Source organism: Lissotriton helveticus, chromosome 8 (assembly GCF_964261635.1).
Source record: "Lissotriton helveticus chromosome 8, aLisHel1.1, whole genome shotgun sequence".
Taxonomy (NCBI): domain Eukaryota; kingdom Metazoa; phylum Chordata; class Amphibia; order Caudata; family Salamandridae; genus Lissotriton; species Lissotriton helveticus.
The window spans coordinates 1,288,037,115-1,288,059,937 of NC_136069.1; positions in this window are offsets into that span (position 1 = coordinate 1,288,037,115).

The window sequence follows — 22,823 nt, forward strand, 5'->3', positions numbered from 1 at the left end:
CGCATGAGTTGATGCAGTATGAATTAATATTGGTTTCGATGATTGTGAGTTGGCTATGATATCACTTTTGATATTTCCCAAGTCATTTTCCACTTAGCAACCAAACACAGGCATAATGATATGAATTTGAGGTGGATAGTTGTTCCATGAAAAAACAATATGTGTAGTGATAATGATAGGTAATTGTCTATTGTTAGGAATAAGCCTGGGAAAAAATTGCACAGAATTGCCTCATAAACGTTTTACTCTGTCTAACGTGACTCATGTCTCCTCCTACCGGGTTCTCACCTTTCCCCTAACCAAAAATAAATTTCATTTTAAAGTAGTAAAGAAGAAACCTGACTCTTCTAGTGATCTTTGTCCTGCCACAACTTTAAAATACATTCACTTCTCAATTCTTTAGGAATCTCTCTTTCTCACAAGCTAATGGCAGGTCAATCTACATTTGCCAGGTGGGATTTTCATAATTCTCGTGGGACATGTTGCCAGGCATATTTGTAACTTCTTGGAATCTGATAGCACTTTGGACATCACATAGGCATGGGCATCATTCAGGGGTCGCCAGGGGTCACAACAGTGACCCCCTAGGGCACCCGTTACAACCCCTGATACCATGCTCACGATCCCTTAGCCCGCATAATCATCACTCACTTCTCAATTTTGTTTCCAGCTTCCTGGGGCCGGACAGTGCGGACTTAACGATTATTTAAAAAAAACAAAAGAATTACCACCACATGGCCACCCCCTAATGGTGTGTTTGCACACCATGTGACCTTCCCAGAGGTGTGTTTGCTCACCAGGCCGTCAATCTGTAGGAGCTTGTGAAAGCGCTACCAATGGCGGCCCTTGTATAATATCATACCGATCATATTACTTTGTCCTGCACCCGTGCTCTCCACCCACCCTCCGTCACCTCGTCAAACACCAGAGTCTCTCCTTCTTCCGAGTCACCAGAAGACTTTGTGGTGGTGCTGTCTCTTGGAGGATGTGCAATGCATGTGCATTGTGCAGACGGCCCCCGTCCAGGCCAGCAGCTTTTTCATGTGGGCCCAAAGGGCAAGTGAAGACTCTTCCTGTGATGTTACCAGGTCAACCGTTTGTGTGATGTCACCTCCTGTTACATCATCGAGGTTGGTCAAAGGGCAGGTGATGCTACTTCCTGTGATGCTATCAGGTCAAAGGGTCACATGCAGTAGCAGTTGCTACCAGATGGGAGTGGTGGTGAGGGGGGGATGAATGAAAAGAAAACCACTTACCAGGGCCAGTCAGCTGCAGTCTCTCCTCCATCCTCTTCCTCCTATCACAACCGGCAACAGGAAGCACCTGGGCTCCCAGGCCCCTCATAGCCAATCACAACGTAGCAATGCAGCATTGTGATTCATGTATCAGGGCTCAAATGGGGAGTGGGAAGCTTTGCATGTTCCTCACTGGGCTGTGTAAAGCAGGCCTGGTGGTGAAAATGCAAAGTGTGCATGACTGTTTCGGGCCAGCCGAGCAGTCATGTGCACTTAAGGAGTGTAGACCACTTCTCTCCCTGCTCTGGTCAGCCCCGCCCGAGAGCCACTGACTTCAGTAGGAAGAATAAAATGATGATAACAATATGTTATTATGATTGTCTTTTTCCTTTTGAGAAGTGGGGTATCGCTCCTCCGCCTTAGCAGAGGAGCCACCACTGGTCACATGGTATCTGATGTCACTTCCACTGCGCCTGGCATTTTAATGAACCAAGATCCATGCATATAGGCTGTTTTTTTGCCAAAGTTTTAGCACTGAGTCAGTGCTACTAATGGTCTTGGACAACTTCAGGATGGAAGTGGAACTGGGCTATGTCATGGAAGTCATCCAATGACCAACTTCAATTGTAGATGCTCCCTCCTTTACTAGCATACTTAGTGTCTGTGAACTGTGGTGCTCTCCAGGAATTCACCTTATCATCTCTCTGATTCAAGCTCTATAGTTCACTTATGGCAAAGCTCATTTGCTCTGAAAGCTTTCTTTTACAACTGTACTATGATGACACCCAGTTTATCATCAGGCTGGGAGCATCTGTAATGGCATCTTTCCAACTATCTTCATGTAATTCTCACCTGATTCCGAAGGAGCAATATTCAAGGAATGAGCAAGGTCCCAACTTCCGACACCAACCAGAGTCAGCCCAACAATGTCAAAGCCAACACAGTGGAGACGGAGGTAGAGGGGAAACAAAACAAGGAAAGGTTAGGCCTGGGCGGAGTTTGCAGAGTTCTGCTACGCGGAACTCCATAATGTGACAAAGAAACTCTGCGGGGTTCAGCAAACACAGATTGTGTGGCACGAACTGCAGTTCGCACTGATCTTCCCACCACTCGGGTAAAAATTCTACCAGAGCAGCAGCTCTTGCTCACAAACTTACAGATGGTGAGCACAAAAAACAATCTGCTGTGCTACGCGGAGCAAAGCTGTCTGCACTCCGCGAGCTCCGCAGAGTGCAGAAAGCTCTGCAAACCCTGCGGAGTTCACCGCCCAGGCTTAGTAAGAAGGGAGACATGTCCTTGTTGTGCATCACAGACGAATATCCTTGTGAGGAGAAATGTAGGTGGTTTCTGCAGTGAAAACAAGAGAATAGTTGTCAACATGGACATGCTTTATGTTGAGACAAAAGATCAACATTTTGTGTCTTCCCCACAAAATATAACTACCTGGGTAGAATCCCTCTTCCATAAGGCTGGAGAAAGGATAGCGGAAAACAGATATAGTTTGATTTAAATAGAAAGGAAAAAGCTTATAGTTAGGTGGTGTGCGTAATGTAACAGCAATCTAATCTATGTAGGATAAAGAAGTGATGCAACTAACCTCAAATATATCATGTGAATTCAATAAAGCTCAATAATATCATATGCAATAAACAATGAGAAAAAATACAAAAACATATTTTCCCATACTGGATAAAAAACATGACTGAAGAGAAGCGATGGGACTCCAGTTCCCCCTTTTTGTTGCCCCCGAGTTGTGACAGAACTTAGCCACCCCCTTCTGGAGGTGCCATATTTTAATCATGGCAGCTGCGCAGACACACTGGATTTCAATCGCCTGGAGTGGAAATGCTTTCCTGGGTGGTTGTGCCTTTTCCTTACCTGTACTCCAGATTGCTTTCCTTATAGTGCACTACACGCGGAGAGGTGCCTGGCTCCCGCCCGGTGGTGGCCATCTTAGGTTAGCATCTCACAGACTGCTTTTACTTGGGTTTATGTGTTTCTCTTTCACCCTGCTTTAGTTTGAGTATTTATTTTAATAGAACCTTTGCTTTTCCCAGTACTTCAATCTGGGAGGGGAGATTCCCCGACTGAATAGGAATGCTGGGCCTCCAGTTCCCGTATTGTGTTGCCTCCAAATTTTGACAGAACATAGCCATGCCCTTCTGGCCTCAGGCTATTCAATCATGTCAGCTGCGCGGACGCACTGGATTTCAATAGCACAGAGTAGAAACGCTTTCCTGGGTGGTTGTACTTTTTGATGGTGATCATCTTAGGTCAGCGTCTCACCGGCTGCTTTTAATTGGTTGTATGTGTTTCTCTTTCACCCTGTTTTAGTTTGGCTATTTATTTTAATTGAGCCTTATTTTTCCCAGTACTTCAATCTGGGAGGGGAGCTTCCCAGACTGAAGAGGAATGCTGGGACTCCAGTTCCCGCATTGTGTTGCCCGTGAGTTTTGACAGAACTTAGCCTCATCTTTCTGGAGGCGGGCTATGTAATCATGCCAGTTGTGCGGACGCACTGGATTTCAATTACCTAGAGTGGAAACACTCTCCTGGGTGGTTGTACTTTTTGCTTACCTGTACTCAAGATTGGTTTCCTTATAGTGCACTAGGTGCGGGGAGGTGCCTGGCTCCCATCCCTGTGGCAGCCTTCTTAGGTCAGTGTCTCACCGGATGCTTTTAATTGGTTTTATGTGTTTCTCTTTCACCTTGTTTTAGTTTGGTTATGTATTTTAATTGATCCTTTCTTTTTCCCAGTACTTCAATCTGGGAGGGGAGCTTCCCTGACTGAAGAGGGGCGCTGGGACTCCAGTTCCTGATGTGTGTTGCCCCTGAGTTTTGACAGAACTTAGCCACACCCTTCTGGAGGTGGGCTATTTAATCAAGATAGCTGTGCAGACGGGCCATTGGCACGCAGAAGGTGCACCGAAGGCAAGCCCGTTTGTGCCCATCCGCGCCTGGACGGCGCCATGGGCCAGAACATCTGGTCTTTTACCTTAGGGCTGATATCTTATTTTGCAAGGAAAATTGCTGGTATTGTGTTGCCCTACGAAGGAGGCTTGTTTACACTCTCTCACTGTACTATCTAGTCCTGAGGGATGCAACTGGTGTAACTTCTCCCTGGTGGTTTCAACCTTGAAGGGTACTCAAGTTAAGAACTGGCAGGTGAGTTCAAATATCAACCAATGCAGGGTACTAAACTGCCACTCAATGCCTAAACATAGTACGAGATAGCAGACTTAATTTTATGGTATCAACCTGCAGCGTTCTTTTTAGTTGTAAAGTGGCTAACGGCTTCCGCAGCCCCAGACATTCTTGACGCTGCTCCTCTGGACTATGCTATTCTAGGACTTGATCGCCCGCTGAAACGGGGTGGAGGTTTGGCAATAATTTTTAAATGTATTCTGAAATGTAGACTGATGGAGCTGCACATTGCTAACTGAGGGGCAGCTTTTTTGTTTTAGCATTTTCTAATCACCGCACTTTAACAGGTTTGCTAATATATCGCCCTCCTGGTCCTGCGGCCAATTTTCTCAAGTCTCTCCTGGATGTCATCTCTGACTATACGGTCCAGTACGCCAACTTCTTGATTGTGGGAGACCTTAATATTCATATTGATGATGACACTTGTCCTGTAGCCAAAGGTCTGTTGGAGGATCTTGGAATGCTTTCATTTAAGCAACTAGTTTTGATATATAAACACGTTCATGGACATATTTCGGGCCCATTTTTTACAAACTCTAATTTGATAACAAGTGCTCAGACTCTTGTGACTTGCTTAGACCATTACATGGTCCTTTTTATATCCTTGAACATCCCCCACCATTAGCACAACCTCTTAAAAGGAGTGCTCGTAAATTGTCCTGTCTTACATCCAAAGCTTTCATGGCAGCTTTGAAGCAGGAAACACCAGAACTAAACACTTGTCTCCAGATTGCAAACAGACAACTAATGAGGTGGATTAATGAGCCCCTAGATGATCTGGCTCCCAGGAAAACCATCACTGGCATGCACTCCAAGCCATCGGCTGCATGGTATACGGAGGCATTGCTGGTAAAAAAGAAATCATGAAAGCAGTTGGAACGCATATGGCGCAAAGACTACCAAGAACACCACAAAATTACGTATCTGGACTCCCTGGAAAACTATCATAAGGCTATAAGGCATGTGCGCTGTTCTACGATCAAAAAAATCGAGCAGTCAAAAAATGTCCAGAAGGAACTTTTCCAGATAATTAAATCTTTGACATCCCTGGAACGGACAGTGGAGTCAATCCCGTCCACCACTGCCCTCTGCGATCAGATCGCACTTTCCTTCCTTGATAAGATAGACAATATCTACTCTTCCTTCCCTGAGAGTGTTAGGAATTTCCAGTTTGCTGCATCTGACTGGACCGATACGGATGGTCCAGGTACTTTTTTAAATCTTAAAGCAGTATCAGAGGCTGAGACCCACAGCTTAATGTCCAAAATAACTTCTGAATCACCTCTAGATCCTTCAGCTCCGGCTATACTTAAGCGAGGCGGATGTTCACAATTTATCCTTTCTCTCCAGGCAGGTCCCTCAGGAATGGAAGCACGCCATGGTAATTCCTCTCCTACAGAAACCTACCTTAGATCCCTCTGTTCCCTGAGAACTTACGACCAATATCCCAGTTGCTTTCTTTGCGAAGATTGTGGAGTTATTCGTCAATCAACAGCTGATGAATTTTGTGGAATTAAAAGCTCTTCTACATGATATGCAATCTGGTTCCAGGCCCCTTTTTAGCACAGAATCTGACCTCCTATTCGCATTGGAATCTCTCCGCCAAGCAGCTGATAAAGGTAATACAGCTGCACTTGTCATGCTTGACTTTAGTGCAGCTTTTGATATGGTCTCTCATGGACTGCTGCTAGATAGGCTACAAAACTCAGGGGTGGGTTACCCAACAGCCGGACACAATAAAGGTTTGGATGCTGCGTAAGGGAGTAGCTCAGGGCTCTGCTCCGAGTCCGACCCTTTTTAATCTTTATATGCATCCTTTGGCTAAACTTATTGAGGATCATGGCATTCGTACAGTATCCTACGCCGATGACTCCCAATTGATCATCACGCTGGCTCAGGAGAACAACCAAGCAGCTGATGATTTCAAACACTGTCTAATAGATCTGGCCAGTTGGATTAAAAATATCTGTCTGTGACTGAATGCGACCGAAATTGAGATTCTGGTGGTAGGGAAACAACCGTCCATCTGGTCCACATTGTGGTTGCTAAATGAGTCAGGTCCTTTGCTGACCCCAAAACCTAAAGTGAAAAACCTAGTAGTACGGTGCGACTCAGCTCTATCTTTTAGAGATCACATCTCAACTCTTGTAGGTATGTGTTTTGGCACCCTGACAATGCTCCAGAAGATCCTGGGGCTTCTCCCAGATTCTGCAAAAAGAGCTGCAGTCCAGACTCTTGTGGTATCCCAGCTAGATTACTGCAATGTTCTCTATCTGAGGGCTTCTAAAAGGTGCCTTCTAGTGCTCCAGAGGATACAAGAGGCAGCAGCTCCCCTGTTGCTGACTAAACCTAGATGTGTTCAAGAACTTAAAAAGTCCCGGTATTCAGTCTTTGAAAGGACCTCTTGTATATACCCCTCAGAACTCAAGAAACCAGAATTGATGACAACCTCACAGACAAAAAATATACAATTTTAAACATGGAGTAAAAACAATAAATTCGAAAAACAATTTTAAAAAAAATTGAACAATTTATTACAAATAATTAAATTGAATATTTGTTAACAGCAATGCAGTGCCATTCATTAGAATGTTTTTTTAAATGTGCCAATACACATACAGAACATTTAAAATTACAAAGTTCAAAGTTATCGAAATTTAAAAATGTGCCAATACACATAGAGAACATTTAGAATTACAAGGTTCAAATGAAGCCACAGTTTCTACTGAAACGAGGTTATCAGAAGCCGCGAGGGGAGCAGGGAGGCTGATGTATGAAAATAAGGTCAATTGAATAAGAGACCACAACTCAAAAAGACAGCACTGGTAGAATTGAAAGGAATCCAGTCACGCTGCATTGAGGGCTCCATATTCCTGCCTTTAGGATAACTGCGGAGTTTAGGCTGTGAATGACCAGCACCTGATGAACAAACACGCAACACAATAGTGATACCTCTATAACAATACGGTGGCCCCCCTCCGGTCTCATCCTCACCACAGAGCACCCGAATTTTAAAGCAAGGAAACTGTGGCTTCATTGTCTGAACAGAGCCTGTATCCCTTGAGACCTCATATACCAAAAAAATCTCTAGTTTAACCAAGAGGCTGAACGAACTATCGTATAACCTTGTCCTGATGAAAGTGCTATCGCAATAAACCGAAACGCTGCGTCGACAACTTTGAACCTTGTAATTCTAAATGTTCTCTATGTGTATTGGCACATTTTTAAATTTCGATAACTTTGAACTTTGTAATTTTAAATGTTCTGTATGTGTATTGGCACATTTTAAAAAAAAATTCTAATGATTGGCACTGCATTGCTGTTAACAAATATTCAATTAAATTATTTGTAATAAATTGTTCAATTTTTTTAAAAATTGTTTTTCGAATTTATTGTTTTTACTCCATGTTTAAAATTGTATATTTTTTGTCTGTGAGGTTGTTATCAATTCTGGTTTCTTGAGTTATGAGGGGTAGATACAAGAGGTCCTTTCAAAGACTGAATGAATACTGGGACTTGTTAAGTTCTTGAAGTCATTCCTCCTTGCCCCAAATTGGACTATTAAGGAGACCTCCCTTCTCTTGTTATTTGTAAACCTAGATGTGCCCCAACAAAGTCAGCCTTGACCAAACTCCATTGGCTTCCCATTGAGGAAAGGATTGCATTCAAAGCCATGTGCTTCACCCATAGGATCCTCCATATGAAAGGCCCTGGCTATCTCCATCCTCTGATTCAGGCTTATCTCCATGGGATCAGCTGGAATAGGCATCCAGCATCCCGAAATTTCGTAGAACGTGTTTTGGTGGCAGCTCCTTTAGATTCTTAGCAGCTAAACAATGGAATAGTTTGCCATCCCATCTCAGATTAGAGCCTTTGGAGGCTCTTTTTCAGAAGCACTTGAAAACTTGGCTATTCAGGAAGAGCCATGCCTACTAACAACTAAGGGAAGCCTGCCGCCAGTTATGTTGATTAAAATCTAGTGCGGGGACACACCTGACTGAAGTAACCAGGCGCTTTACAAACTGCTAACTTAACATAACCCTGTGATTTTTGTAAATCACTTTGTACATCTGATTGTTATTACTGTGATATGATACAGCCCATGTTCTTCCAAACTAATGCCAGGAAATTTTAGTAGGCATACAGGGGCTCAAAAGCATAACCTAACATATCTAAAGTGAAAAAAGTATTTATAAAAATAATGTACTCTTATTTCTGGTGCACTGCACATACAGTAGAACAGTAGCGGCTGCCACCGGACAGGTTAATTGGGCGAGGAATGAAAAAGAAATGAAAAAAAAATTACTAACCTGGTAACTGCCGGCCACCGCCTCTCCTCCGTCCTCTTCATCTTCCTTCTTCCTGTCACCAGTCCCGGCAGCAGGAAGCAGCAGGAAGCACCCGGGCTCCCCTAAGCCACTCACAACGCTGCAATGCAGCGTTGTGATTGGTCTGAGTGTCGTGGTTCAGTGCTAAGTAGGGGACTGGGAGGCTGTGCATGTTCCCCACCAGGCTGTGTATTCACAGCCTGGTGGGGAAAATGCAAAGTGCGCATGACTGTTTGGCCGGCCCAAGATGGCGGATAAATGGTCATGCACATCTAGAGGGTGCCACCACTCCCCCTGCTTTGCCCAGCCCCGCCCTGCATGAAACAGACAGTTATATAAACAAAGGGGGTCAAGCCCCAGTAACCCTTCTTATACCTGGGCAAAGGACATCAGCGATGTAGAATCAAAGAAAAAACAGTATAAAGGGATCGATCACAAACATTTATTTTAAACAGAGTACAACTAATTACCCTGCTTTCACTAATTCTTATTTATGACAAATTAATCTCCACTTATAGAACTTGTAAATGTGTCAGGTGACTGGGCAATAGACACTATAATCAAAAACAACTGATACATATATCAATTTCATATATACACCATGTACAATTCATTACAAAAAAACTATAAATCACACTCATATATACATAATACACCACATATATACACAATATACAACATGTACAAACATACAAATATCTAAAACAGAAAAATCAAAAACGGAAAAAAAAATGAAAAGAAATAAAAATCAAATTGACTCGCATCCTTCTGGACACGAGAGATTTGGCGTCTGTGACGGGCAGCTCTTTGACTGAGGGTGGACAGGAATTGAGTTCTTGCTCTGCATTTCTTTGGACAGGATTATTTTTCCAGAGAGGTTGTGACTTGGTTTCACATGAGCAGCACTCAGCCCCGTAAGGGCCCTGCGGCCATTGTGGGCCAGGTGACAGCAGGATTGCTCCCTGCTAGTCGCTGTATTTGTCAGAATTGTCGTTCTACTCAGTGATACGGATCCCCCAGTCCTGATGAGGCCAATAGAAATTACTGGCTGAAACGCGACCGCGCCTGCGTTGACATTTGCAAAGGAGTCCCACCAGTTGGAATTATAGGAACGAAAGAAGGCGCCTTGTTAAATATTCTGTTAGAGGTGTTATCTCTTAGGCGCAATAGGGATGACCTTATAGTGTATCACATTGAATTAAAAGTGTACACTTTGATTGTTTTGCTCTCAGTAGGGGAACTATGAAACAGAGCCACTGACTTCAATAGGAAAAATAAAATTATTATAATGATGTTTTTAACATTTTATTTTTCCTTTTGAGGAGTGGGGCTATGCTCCTCCGCCTTAGTGGAGGAGCCGCCACTGCAGCAGAATACTCACTAGTTTAACAGACAAGAACCAAATGTAGTCTCAAATATTGTTCATAGTTTGGCTAAATATTTCAGCTTTTTCAAAATTCATATCAATCGTTGTTTTGTGTTATTTTAAATATTATGGTAGAGCCATTTTGTTACCTACCAATACTTCAAGATTCTCGTAACCAACATTATATCAATGGGGAATAGTCACAAAAGCATTTGAAGTATTTTAAGTAGCAGTCCTGCAGCACACCTTTGAGTACTCTTGCATGCCTTGGTGAATTGGCCCCACAACATCTGAAATGGGAATAAAATGGGCGTTTGGTGGCGGATTCAGAGACATATAAACGTAGGTAAAAGAGAACTTCTACAGTACTACTTCCTTTACTCACAAATGGGTTTGGGAATGGGCCCCCCAATTTTCTCTAGGCCCCATAATTTTTAATTAGACCATAAATAATAAGACATTGCTGATGGTTGCATGTATTACTTTACGAAACGTGGCTCACAAAATAGTTCAATGTTTTGCAAAACATATTTCAGTGGAAGACTTCAGGAGCAGATGTCACATTTGCGTTTGAGGGAACAAGCTTGGCAAATTAGGGCAATTATTTGTACTAACAGTTTTCCACGGTTTTAGATGGCTGGTTAGTCTTACTGAAAAAATGTTTTATCTTTCTTTCAGAATAAATTGTGACCTCACATGTGCACATCGGAGACTAGAAGATGTGTTTAGGTCCATTGCAGATGTGAAGAAACAAACAGCACACAGTTACATTATACCAAGGAATTCAGCCACATCCTTGTCTCCTAAGCAGATCAATTAATATTTGTATTTAGTTTATAAACCTTGCTAAAAACTTTCTAAAAAGAAACTTCAATTACTATTTGCTCTTTCCAAGCATATCTTATCTTTACAACCGATAATTACATTGGGTTTCGGGAAAGAGTCTTGCTTTTTGTTAAAGCTGCTGCTGAAACTATTAATGGAAAAAATTCAATTCCGAAAGCAGACCTGTGCTCTTGAGACATGACACAGGGTAAAATAGGTTTCCATAAACGATCTCTTTTTTTTTGCAATAAACCACTGAAGCCTAGAGAAGCTTGTAAAATGGATTTCGAAAATGTTACCCCTTATTGCTGACACTTTTCCATACCCAGTGCGAAAGCCTTGCTTTGATAATAAAAGTCATTTAAAATGTAACGTTTTAAACAAAAAAAACAATTACATTCACCTGTTGTAGTTAAATGAAGTAACTATACCTCGCCCCCCACCATGCATAGTGTTCATTTCAATTGTCATCAGTGATGTTATTAATGATGTCACAGAACATGTCATGAGTTTCCTAATATGTATGCTCACTAAGCACAGCATGACGAGGGTGTGAGTTACACTTATTTCAGCAAAGCATAACTGGTGAATTCAGTGTTTTCTTTACTTTAAAACATTACATTTTAACTGACATTTCCCCTAACTATAACATCATTTTAACCTTTGTTTTTTCAGTGAATTACTGAGTGTTTTTTTTAATGTAAAGTTAGATGTTATTACTATACCTAAATGTTGGACTTGGCCCTCTCTCTGCAGGGTCACACCCAAACATTTTCTATACACCCCTCGTATTTTTATGAATTTGGTTTTGTTGGCTTTAGGACTCAGTGCACTTTACCACTGCTAACCAGTGGTAAAATAATTGTGCTCTCTCCCTAAAATATGTGAATATTGGCCTACATCTGATTACCACATTTAATATATGTGTGCGTCCCTAGTATATGGTGATACATGTACTCAGGGCATGTTAAGTGAATTCTACTAGTGGGCCTGCAACTCACACTATTTGACTCGCTTAAGTAGGCCTTTAAAATACACGTCTTAGTCCTGCCACTGCAGCATATAGTACAGTTTAAACTGCCACTTCGACCTGGCAAAATCAACCTTTTGCCAGGCCTAAACCATTCTTTTTAATACTTTTTAATTCAATCCTTAGGTAGGCCCTAACAACTCCGAGGACAGGGTGCATGGTATTTAAAAGTAGGACACGCGTAGTTTAGTTTTAACATGTCCTGGCAGTGAAAAAAGCCTGAAATCATTTTCCACTGTGGTAGGGCCTATCTCTCCCATTGACTATCACTGGGTCACCTTATTACATACAATAGGTGCTAACTATAGATTGGGAATTGGGAGCAGGTAGAGATATGCTACTTAGACTCAAATGAATTGTAATTTAAATTTCCCTTTCATGGTAAAGTCGCATTTTAAGTCACAATTCTGAAAATGTCACTTTTAGAAAATTGCCATTTTCTTGTCCCAACAATGTCTTTCTTCTGCAAGTATCCTGGGTCACTTGGCTGTGAATGGCTCTGTTGCTGGCGTTTGTGTATTCTTCCCAGGCAGAGTCACAATAGACATTAGATGTGGGCAGGATGGATCATCCTGCCAGGAAGTCTGGATTAGAGCTGTAATCTGAGTAATTTTCACTTTAAAGGGCCTTATCTCAAGCCCACACAAAGTTACGTGACACCCTGCTTTGCCATTTCAGGCAGTTTGGCGCCTTGACGGGGAAGAGAAGAACTTTACAAAACCAGACATGAGGGTAGGACAGGATGTTCCCACACATGGAAAGGCTGGCACCAGGTATAAATATTGGACCTGAGGAAAACTCAGAAGAAGGACTGCTCTGCTGCCCTGATGCTGGAAGGACTGACCTCCTGCCCTGTTGCCTTAGGAAGGAAGACTGTACCTGCTCCTTGAACTCATGCCCTCCACAGTGACTCCAAGGGCTAGTTGGATGGCCTCCTTCGTGAGCTACAGGGGACAACACGCTCCATTGGCTTTGAAACCTGCTTCTGTCCTCTGCTGGAGTGAGTCCTAACCCCCCAGCTGGTGCCTCCAGGTACTGGCCCTTGGAAGGGTCATTGATGGTATTGCTCCTGCCTAACCCTAACATCTAAGTACTAGAACATTTTTCAAGAAGAAGTGCTATGAGAACTGACAGGAGACTGGGATCTACTTACAAGTCAATCCAACGAAGGTTCATTGCCAGTGGGCTGTGATGCAGTTTCTGCCAAGTTCTTCTCCGTAGCAGTAAATTCTTTTCAGCGGGAGCGTTCAACAAAGGTATCCTTTCTTGTGAAGCTCTCTGCAGCTAAAACCTACACCCATCTCCCACTGGAGGAATCCAACTTCCAAAAGCATCGGAAGTTAAAAATCTTCACCATGACCTCATCCAGTGGCTCCCCGTTGACGACAACCTCTCTTTGGACACACTTTGCTGCCTTACCTTGCTGAAAACTTTACCTTCTGCTGTAAACCTTTGAGATATTTAATCTTTAAGAATGATGTTAAGTTTGAAAATAAGATGATACTGGGTCCAAAACCAGTGCTTCTTCAAGGTTGGCCTTAAATTTTAACTTTGACTCAGTGTCGCGCAACCACATACCCCTCGGTTGGCATTTTGATATTTTAGGTGCTATTTTTCCACACAAAATTTTTAAAAATAATAACCACAGTTCTACTGATTGTACTTTATATGTCTTGCTGTCATTTTATGTAATTAAAATAAACTGTTTTTCTAAACAGGTTTTGGATTTATTTGTGGTGGTTTTACTTTGTTTCTGTTTGTGTGCTGCATAAATGATTTACACATTCCTTCTATATAAGTGTGACTGCTTTTTGTGTCAAGCTACTAAAGGGTAAAGCACAGGGTACTTTAGTGACTTTTGTGGTTCACCCTGACAAGGATTATGGTTCCACCAACCCCTAACCCATGACCCTATTTTTAAGACTGACTATAACGTAATTTTAACCTTTATTTTGTCAGTGAAATTCCGAAGGTGTTTTAACAAAGTAAAAATATAAAGGATGTCATTTTAATTAATGCTGTAAAAGCTACACAAGAAACTCACAAACTAGAGAACAGGGTGCATAACAATTTGAGAACAACCAGTGTAGTTTTAGAACAACAGCTCCTAATTGACCAGCTTCTCAATTAAACTGCCTTCATGCCCCATACTATGTTGATGTGTCATCAGGACAAAAACACATTTGCAAAGCATATAAATAGATCCTGGACAAATAAAGTAAACATGTAGGAACGAGAAATTAAAAGGGACTCAACATAGTTTATCAGTGGTCTCCTAAGAAATGTTTGTTATAAAATTATACCAAAAGAATTGTGAAGAGCTGTCCCTGCAAAAGGATAAATGTAGGAACAACCATCAAATAATTGACTAAAACAGTGGTCTAGTGACAAAATGTGATATTGCAATACTGTGTGCACTGTATGCGACTGAGAAAGGGAGGAGCTTTCTCATTCTGATTCTGCAATAGTAATTACATTTCATTAAATTATAACTGAAAAAGCTATAGCCTAGGTTATTTGAAGTTAGGTAATATTGGTAAAGAACAATCACTAACTCAGGGCAGTCCATGAAGTATCAGTACTAAAATGCTTAGTGACTTGAAACAACAAGAGGAAGAGGAGGATTGGTTAATTATTTTCCAGTCAGCAATGGTAAGTATTGCAAAGTCTTGGTTTAGCTGAAAGCTACTGCTTTCATAACATAAGCACTTACTGTATTACAGCAAGTCAGGCTCCTGGTCTGTCACAGAGGACTGAGTCCAGCTGATAGCCTAACCATGTCAGAATTACAAATACACATAAGTGAGCGAGTTTTGAAGGGACTCCATGGCTATGTGAGGTAGAAATAGTACTTTTTTTGTTTTCATTTAGCGACCATTTAGTTTTTTGTTACCACTAACTATACTTTTGTAGTCCATTTGTGTCATTTTTCGATGGTTTTCCTGGGACTGAGTTGCAGTAAGTTGATGCTACTGATCGAATAAGAGTAGACTTTTTTTTACATTTTCCATCAGGTTTGGGGGTGGGTTGGGGAGATGTAGGTAGAACCAGTTAATGGCATTCATTATGTTGGTTTAAACACAAATGGCTACAAAATGTAAAAAAATAATTGAAAATTATTTTTGTAAAATTTCAACATTTTTTAAATGAAAACATTAACTAATTATGTCACGTATAAATAATACTAGAAAGAGGTTAAGTAATACAGTGTTATTTGTAAAATATGTAAAAAACAATATAAAAATATTTTTAAAAATATGTTGGAAAAAAGTATAGATTTAAAAAATATAAACGTACAATAATAATGTAAAAACAAAAAATGACAAACAATAAGCCTGATTATGATGTCGGTGGTGTGAGAAGTTAGCCTAGCTTATGCTGCCACTATTCTAGTGGCCACCTTGCACCAGTCCAAATGACCCTTATTGATGGTAGGTTTAAAGACAACCTATATAGAAAGCTATCCTAGTGGTAGCTGTGGAGAGCAGCCTTCAGGCTAAGTCTTGACGGAATGTAAAGCAGCTTGTTTTACCAGTCTATAATCTCATTAATGACCAAATAAAAGGAGACCCACACCAGGTATATATATAAAATATATGTATTTATTCTAAACACATCCCTCTAGTCTCTTTATGAGGCTAGAGGCAAAAGTGCATTCAGTCGAAATAGAATGGCGAAGTTACAGGATATATGTTGCAGAGTTTCGTCCAGGTATAATCTAAAGTCCTAAGGACTGGGTTCCTATACTTATACTAAGTTTAGGGGTTGGACTTACTCTAGGGTCCCACCTATGGGAGGAGCCAGGGAGGGGATGGTTAAACCCCTTTCCCTTTGTCCAGTTTCGTGCCAGGGCAGGGGATGAGTGTCCCTGCAACTGGTTTGAACTGGTGTATGCACAGGGACACCAAGGGGGTCATTAGGATGACGGGCGGACTTAGTCCGCCAGCCATCCTATCGGAATTCTGGACCGCCCGCCATAAGGGCCGGGGTCCCGTGGGGGGTATTAGGATGCGCCCGCCACAGTGGCGGGCGCATCCTGCATTTTTAACATTGTGGCGGGCGGTGCTCTCAGCACCGCACGCCACAATGCTAAAAATGCATGTATGCATTTGCAAACACAAAGCGGCAGGCACCGCGCGGAGCCTGCAGCATTGTGTATGCAAATGCTGGGGGGTACCACAGGTACCCCCCATCTTGCCTTCACTTCGGGGGCCCGCAGGGGGCCCTCGAAGTGAAGACCACATGGCTTTCCGTGGTGGCATCGCCGCCACGGAAAGGAATCGGTTTCTGCCCATTGTAATATGGCTGGTGGTGTCTGATAGACACCGCCACCAAATTAAACGTTTTCTGCCCCGGTCGCAAGGCGACCGGGGCGTAAAAGCGGCAGACGGTCTTTGTGTCCGCCGCGGTCCCTCCCGCCATACTAATATGGCGGGGGGTCATTTAGGTGAGGAAGGCGGGCGGATTGCCCCCGCCAGGCCGGCAGTGGCTACCGCCAGCCTGGGGGGGTGCAATCCGCCCGCCATCCTAATGGGCCCCCAAGTGTGCCCCCAGCACTGTCTGAAAAGCATTCTATGAATGCACCCACCCAGCCCCAATACACTAAAGCCTGTCTGGGAGGTGGTTACACCTCCCTATGACAGGAAACCTATTATCCAGGCCTCCCCTGCCGGAGTTTCGTTCAGCAGCAGGAGGTCAGACCCGTGTCTGTGGCATCCATTTTGTGATGCCAGGGCTCTTTTTAAACTATTACCGGTTGAGAAAGTCTGTACATGTCTTCTCCCTCTGGAAGGGTGGCATTCTATCCCCGCCGTCAAGCCTGGTGGGGGGGTAGGTTTCCGGAGTGTTTGACAACAAACACGATATGTTTCCATGCAGCCATTCCAAAGTTAGCATTCACCGCAAGGTTATAATGCACTTAAGAGTACATGGTCTGGCTGCATCACAGAACAGCCTCAGAGAATAGATTCCGAAAGCTGCAGAGGGACTCAGCTCATGCTTGGGCACCCGCTTACATAAAACCAAGCACTCTGCCTTCAGGATTGATAAGGCCTGCCATAGGAGTGACTTAAAGGTTTATATGTGTCAGTGATTAAAGGTAGATATAGGTAATCTGGGTAAGGGGTGCAAGCACCACATTACCCAGGCTGCAGTAGTGGACCTGTGGTGCCATTCTGGAAGGCTTCCCAGGGGTGGCATAATACATGCTTCAGCTCCTGGTAGGCCTCTTGGGTACACATGCCCTTAGTACCCAAGGTACAATATATAAGGGACTCACAAGGGTAACTCAGTAACCAATCTGGAGTGTACCTAAAGTACATGCAATCAAGTTAGAGAGGAAGCAGCTAGGCTGGGGTCCTAAATAGCAATGCCCCGGCCAGACTAAAGTCGAAAAACAGTGAAACACCAGCAAAAAGGGGGGTTAACCATAGTAAGCAGATCCTACTCTACTACACAACCCCCCCCCCAAACGCAGGGACATTAAACTGACCTTGAGCAGTTGAGTCTTCATGTTCTAAGTGGAAATATCTGGAGAGTCCATCTGCATTGGCATGGTTACTCCCAGGTCTATGTTCCACTGTATAGTCCATCCCCTGTAGGGAAATGGACCACCTCAAAAGTTTGGGGTTTTCACCCTTCATCTGTTTTAGCAATAAGAGGGGCTTATGGTCAGTCTGAAAAGTGAAGTGAGTGCCAAACAAGTATGGCCTCAGCTTCTTCAGAGCCCAAACCAGAGCAAAGGCCTCCCTCTCAATATCTGACCAACGTCACCCCTACCCTTAACTCAGATGCATCTGTTTGGAGAATGAATTCTTTGTAGTAGTTAGGACTTTGCAGAATTGGTGCAGTGCACATGGCCTGCTTCAGGTCATCAAATGCCTTTTGACAGCTTACTGTCCACTGAACTTTCTTTGGCATTCTTTTAGAAGTTAACTCATTCAGGGGTGTCACGATGGAACCATACCCATTGACAAATCTCCTGTAGTACCCAATCAGGCCCAAGAAAGCGCTAACCTGAGTCTGGGTAGTTGGAGCAACCCATTTCATGGTGGTTTGGATTTTGTTCTGCAAGGATTGAACCTGGCCTCCACCTACAAGGTGGCCCAAGTACACAACCTGGCTCTGCCCTGTCTGGCACTTAGTAGCCTTGATAGTTAGGCCTTCCTTTTGCAGGGTCTCCAAAACATTTCTCAGATGGACCAGGTGATCCTCCCAGGTGGAGCTAAAGACAGCAATATCATCTAGATATGCTGCACTATAAGCTTCCAGGCCTGTTAGGACTTTATTCACCAACCTTTGAAAAGTGGCAAGTGCATTCTTCAGACCAAAGGGCATTACCACAAATTGATAGTGCCCACTAGGGGTTGAGAATGCTGTCTTTGGCTTTGCATCATCAGCTAGTCTGATCTGCCAGTAGCCAGCTGTAAGATCAAATGTGCTCAGAAATGTGGCTGATGCCAACAGCTCTATAAGCTCATCTGCTCTTGGGATTGGATGGGCATCAGTCCTAGTGACTTCATTGAGATCCCTGTAGTCAACACAAAACCTTATCTCTCTCTTACCACCCTGGATGTGAGATTTAGGTACCAAGACTACTGGACTAGCCCAAGGGCTATCTGAGGGTTCAATAACTCGTAAATCCAAAATTTTCCGAACTTCAGTCTTGATACAGTCCCTGACATGACATGATAAGGCTGCCTGTAAATCTTATTTTTACAGGCAGACTTTCCCCAGTGTCCACTTCATGAGTGCACCAGGTGGTCTGAACTGGAGTCAGGAAAAACATATGTCTGAACTGATTGATTGAGAACTTGTCTGCAATCAGTTTGCTGCTGGTTAGTGATGCTGCCTGCCAAGGCTACACCATCCACTGGCCCATCATCAGGGTTCTGTGAGAGCAGGTCAGGGATGGATCACTCTCTTCCTCCTGTCCCTCATCAGTAGTCATGAGCAAGCCCATGTCTGCACTGTCAACATATGGTTTCAGTCTGTTGACATGAAGCACCCTATGGGGGCTCCTGGGAGCTCCAAGATCCACCAAGTAGGCAACCTCTCCCCTCTGGTCAACAATAGTGCGGGGTCCACTCCACTTGTCTTGGAGAGCTGCTGGGGACACAGGCTCCAACACCCACACTTTCTGTCCTGGCTGGTAAACAGTCAGTACAGCCTTTTGGTCATGCCAGGCTTTTTGTAATTCTGGCTAGCCGCAAGGTTTTTAGTTGGCTTTTTCATGTACTCAGCCACCCTGGAGCGGAGACCAAGCACATAGTTCAGAATGTCTTGTTTAGGGGGTTTGAGAGGTAAATTCCATCCCTCCTTCACCAGACACAAAGGGCCTCTTACAGGATGCCCAAACAGAAGTTCAAAAGGGCTGTAGCCAATCCCCTTCTGAGGAACCTCCCTGTATGCAAACAAAAGGCAGGGTAGTAGGATGTCCCATCTCCGCCCTGAGCTTTTCTGGGAGACCCTTGATCATACCCTTTAAGGTTTTGTTGAATCTTTCAACTAAACCATTGAATTGTGGGTGATAGGGTGTGGTGAATTTGTAGTTCACTCCACACTACCATGAGGGCTCTTGCTACAACAGGTGCTGTAGTGGTCCTAAGGGGAATAGCATCTAGGTACCTAGTGGCATGGTCCACCACCACTAGGATAAACCTGTGCCCAGATGCTGTCTGAGGGTCCATTGGCCCAACAATATCAATCCCCACACTCTCAAAGGGAACCCCCACCACAGGTAGTGGTATTAGGGGGGCCTTTGTAGTGCCACGTACCTTACCACTGGCTTGACAGGTGACACCGGAGCGACAAAACTCCTTTGTGTCTTCAGATATGTGGGGCAAATGAAAGTGAGGGACAGTTCTGTCCAAAGTCTTGTTTTGGCCCAGGTGTCCTGCTAAGGGAATATCATAGGCTAGTGTCAATAGGAAGCCCCTGAACTTCAAAGGTATAACCAACCTCCTGGCTGCACCAGGCTTGGGGTCTCTACTCTCTGAGTACAGGAGTCCATCATCCCAATACATCTTATGGGTGCCACTAGCATTCCCAGCAGTTTCAGCAGCAGCTTGCTGTCTGAGGGGATCAAGAGAAGGGCAGCTTGGCTGCTCCTGACTCAGATCTGCCCTGGAAGGCCCCCCTGTCCCCAAGAACTCAACCTGATCAGGCTCAAGCTTCTCTGGGACAGTTCCTTCTTCAGGAGAATAATAATTATCTCCCTTAAGAGACTAATCATCACTCTGAGTCAGGGGGGAAGGCACTGCCGTAACCGTACTGCTCCTTTTCTTGGAAGTCACCTGGTCCATTATTCTAGAATCCAGGTCCTGGTCAGTGTTAGACTTTTTGACTTGTGACCTAGTCACAGCAAACACATGTGCGGAGATCCCCAACATCTCTGCATGGGTCCTAAACTCCACTTCAGACCAGGCTGAAGTCTCTAAACCATTCCCAAGCAAGCATTCAACAGGGCGGTCTGCACTTACCACAACTTTCTTGAGGCCAGTTACCCCTCCCCAGGAGAAATTAACAACTGCCAGGGCATGGTTGGTCCTGACATTGTTAGCATTGGTCACTTGGTAAAGTTAACCAAGTATGATCTGTCCAGGGTCCACAAGGTCTTGTGTCACCATTGTGACACTTGCTCCTGTGTCCCTTTAGGCCAAAGCCTCTTTTCCATTGATCAAAGGCTGTTGTCTGTATTTGCCCAAGTTACTGGGACTCACACAGGAGGACACATCCATTCCTCCATCACAGATCAAGACAGACTAGGCCAGAGCCCATCTCAGTACCCAGGGTTAGCCCTACTACACCCTTCTGTTGAGTACCACTACTTGAAGCTGGACTAGGGAGAACAGTTGCCTTAGGGGCAATGGTGGCTGGAGTTGCATCTTTCTTAGTGCAATCACTAGTCCAATGGCTATTCTGCTTACAGATTTTACACCATGGTTTCTTTTGACCTTTCTTTTTAGAAGATTGGGAATCCCCACCAGTAGAAGATTTCTGGAGGCCTTGAGAAGACTTCTGGTATTTACCCTTCTCCCCACCCTTATTAGGATCTTGCTTCTTCTTGTCACCACCTTGGTTCTGTACCTTCTGCTTCACCCTGGTTGTGACCCGTTTGTCTGCCTTCTTTCCCAATTCTTGGGGAGAGGTCAGATCAGAGTCTACCAGGTGCTGATGCAACAGCTGATTTTGACAGTTCTTAAGGATCTGCCCCTTCATGATCAAGTTATACAATCCTGTATAATCACACACTTTACTTCCCAGTAACCAGCCCTCCAGAGCCTTAGTAGCACCCTCAACAAAGTCAACCCAATCCGGTGTCTGTGCCTTTTGGGTATCTCTGAACTGTATTCTATCAGTGCTTAGGCCAAGCCCATCTATCAGTGCACTCTTCAGGACTTTGTAATTATCAGCATCCTCTTCTCTGACAGTGAGGAGCTTGTCTCTACCTTTGTCTGCAAAGGAGAGCCACAAGATTGCTGCCCACTGCTCCTGGGGTACCTTCTGTATTTTGCAGGCCCTCTCCAGTGCAATTATCCATTTGCGGATGTCATCCCCACTCTTGTAGGGAGGGACAATCTTGCTCAAGTTTGTATGGTCATAAGACCGATCCCTACCTCTAGGGACATTGCTGCCACCATGGGACTCTAGTCCCATCTTTCTTCTTGCTCTTTTAAGCTCTAGGGACTCCCTTTCTAAGGCTACTCTTTGTTTCCTTATCTCCAGTTGGGCTTCTTCAAACCTCAGCTGGTTCTCTCTCTTCTCCTGGGAGGTGTCCCTCCTATTAAAAGAGACAGAGGTCCCTACAGATGTATCAGAATGGTCAGATTCCACTGAATGTGATCTGGGCCTTCTAGCTACAACCCCAACTCTTCCTGGTAGGACAAAGACAGGGCCACCTTGGCCATCTTCATCTCCAGTTGGAGTTGGATTGTCAGGTCTAGGTCATTATCACCTCCCTGGTCAACATCAGAGTCTGAGCCCTGTGGATTGGTACCACTGGCCTCTTCCCCTTCTGTTGCTTTCACCCCATTGTCTACCCTTTCAGGCTCTGACGTCTTCCTAAGGTCATCCTGCAATAACACCTCTCTGAGATGTTGGGTGGTTGCATTATTTGGTGTCTTTAGTTTCCTCATAGTACACAGAGCTCTTAACTCTAGAAAAGGGAATGTGTCATACTTGGATGTCTGTAACATACTGACATCTGGCAGGGACACACTGGTTTCTGGTCCTAAAGACATAACTAGTCAGGTCTGGTGTATGCACTACCTACTCTAATTGTTTACCTACTAAACTTTATTGAGTTGTAGAAAGGGTGTGCTTAAGTCCTTGACACACAACTCCAAGTTCAGTAGAACTTACTGTATTTTAGCTTGTATTATATGTACCACTGGTACCTTTAGTGATTTTTAAATTTATCAATCACTTGAGATTATCTTGTAAAACAATCACAAGCTGAAATCCCACATGCTGCACACCAATGTGAGAAGTTGGCCTAGCATATACTGTCCATTATTCTAGTGGCCACATTGCACCAGTCCAAACGACCCTTATTGATAGTAGGTTTAAAGCCAACCTATACAAAAAGCTTTCCTAGTGGTAGCTGTGGAGAGCAGCCTTCAGGCTAAGTGTTACATCTGGCTTTTGTCTTTCATTTCCCTTGCTAGGACTTCCCTGAGGCTTAGCTAGTGTAAGTGGTAGAATGCCTGATGACATCATAGAATGTTTGGTGCCTGGCTTGTGTGTGGAATGGCAGTTGATGGTAGGCAGGCTGAGCAGCAGGAGAACTGCTCCTGGTGGGTTACAATTACATCTATATATCTCTTTATTATTAA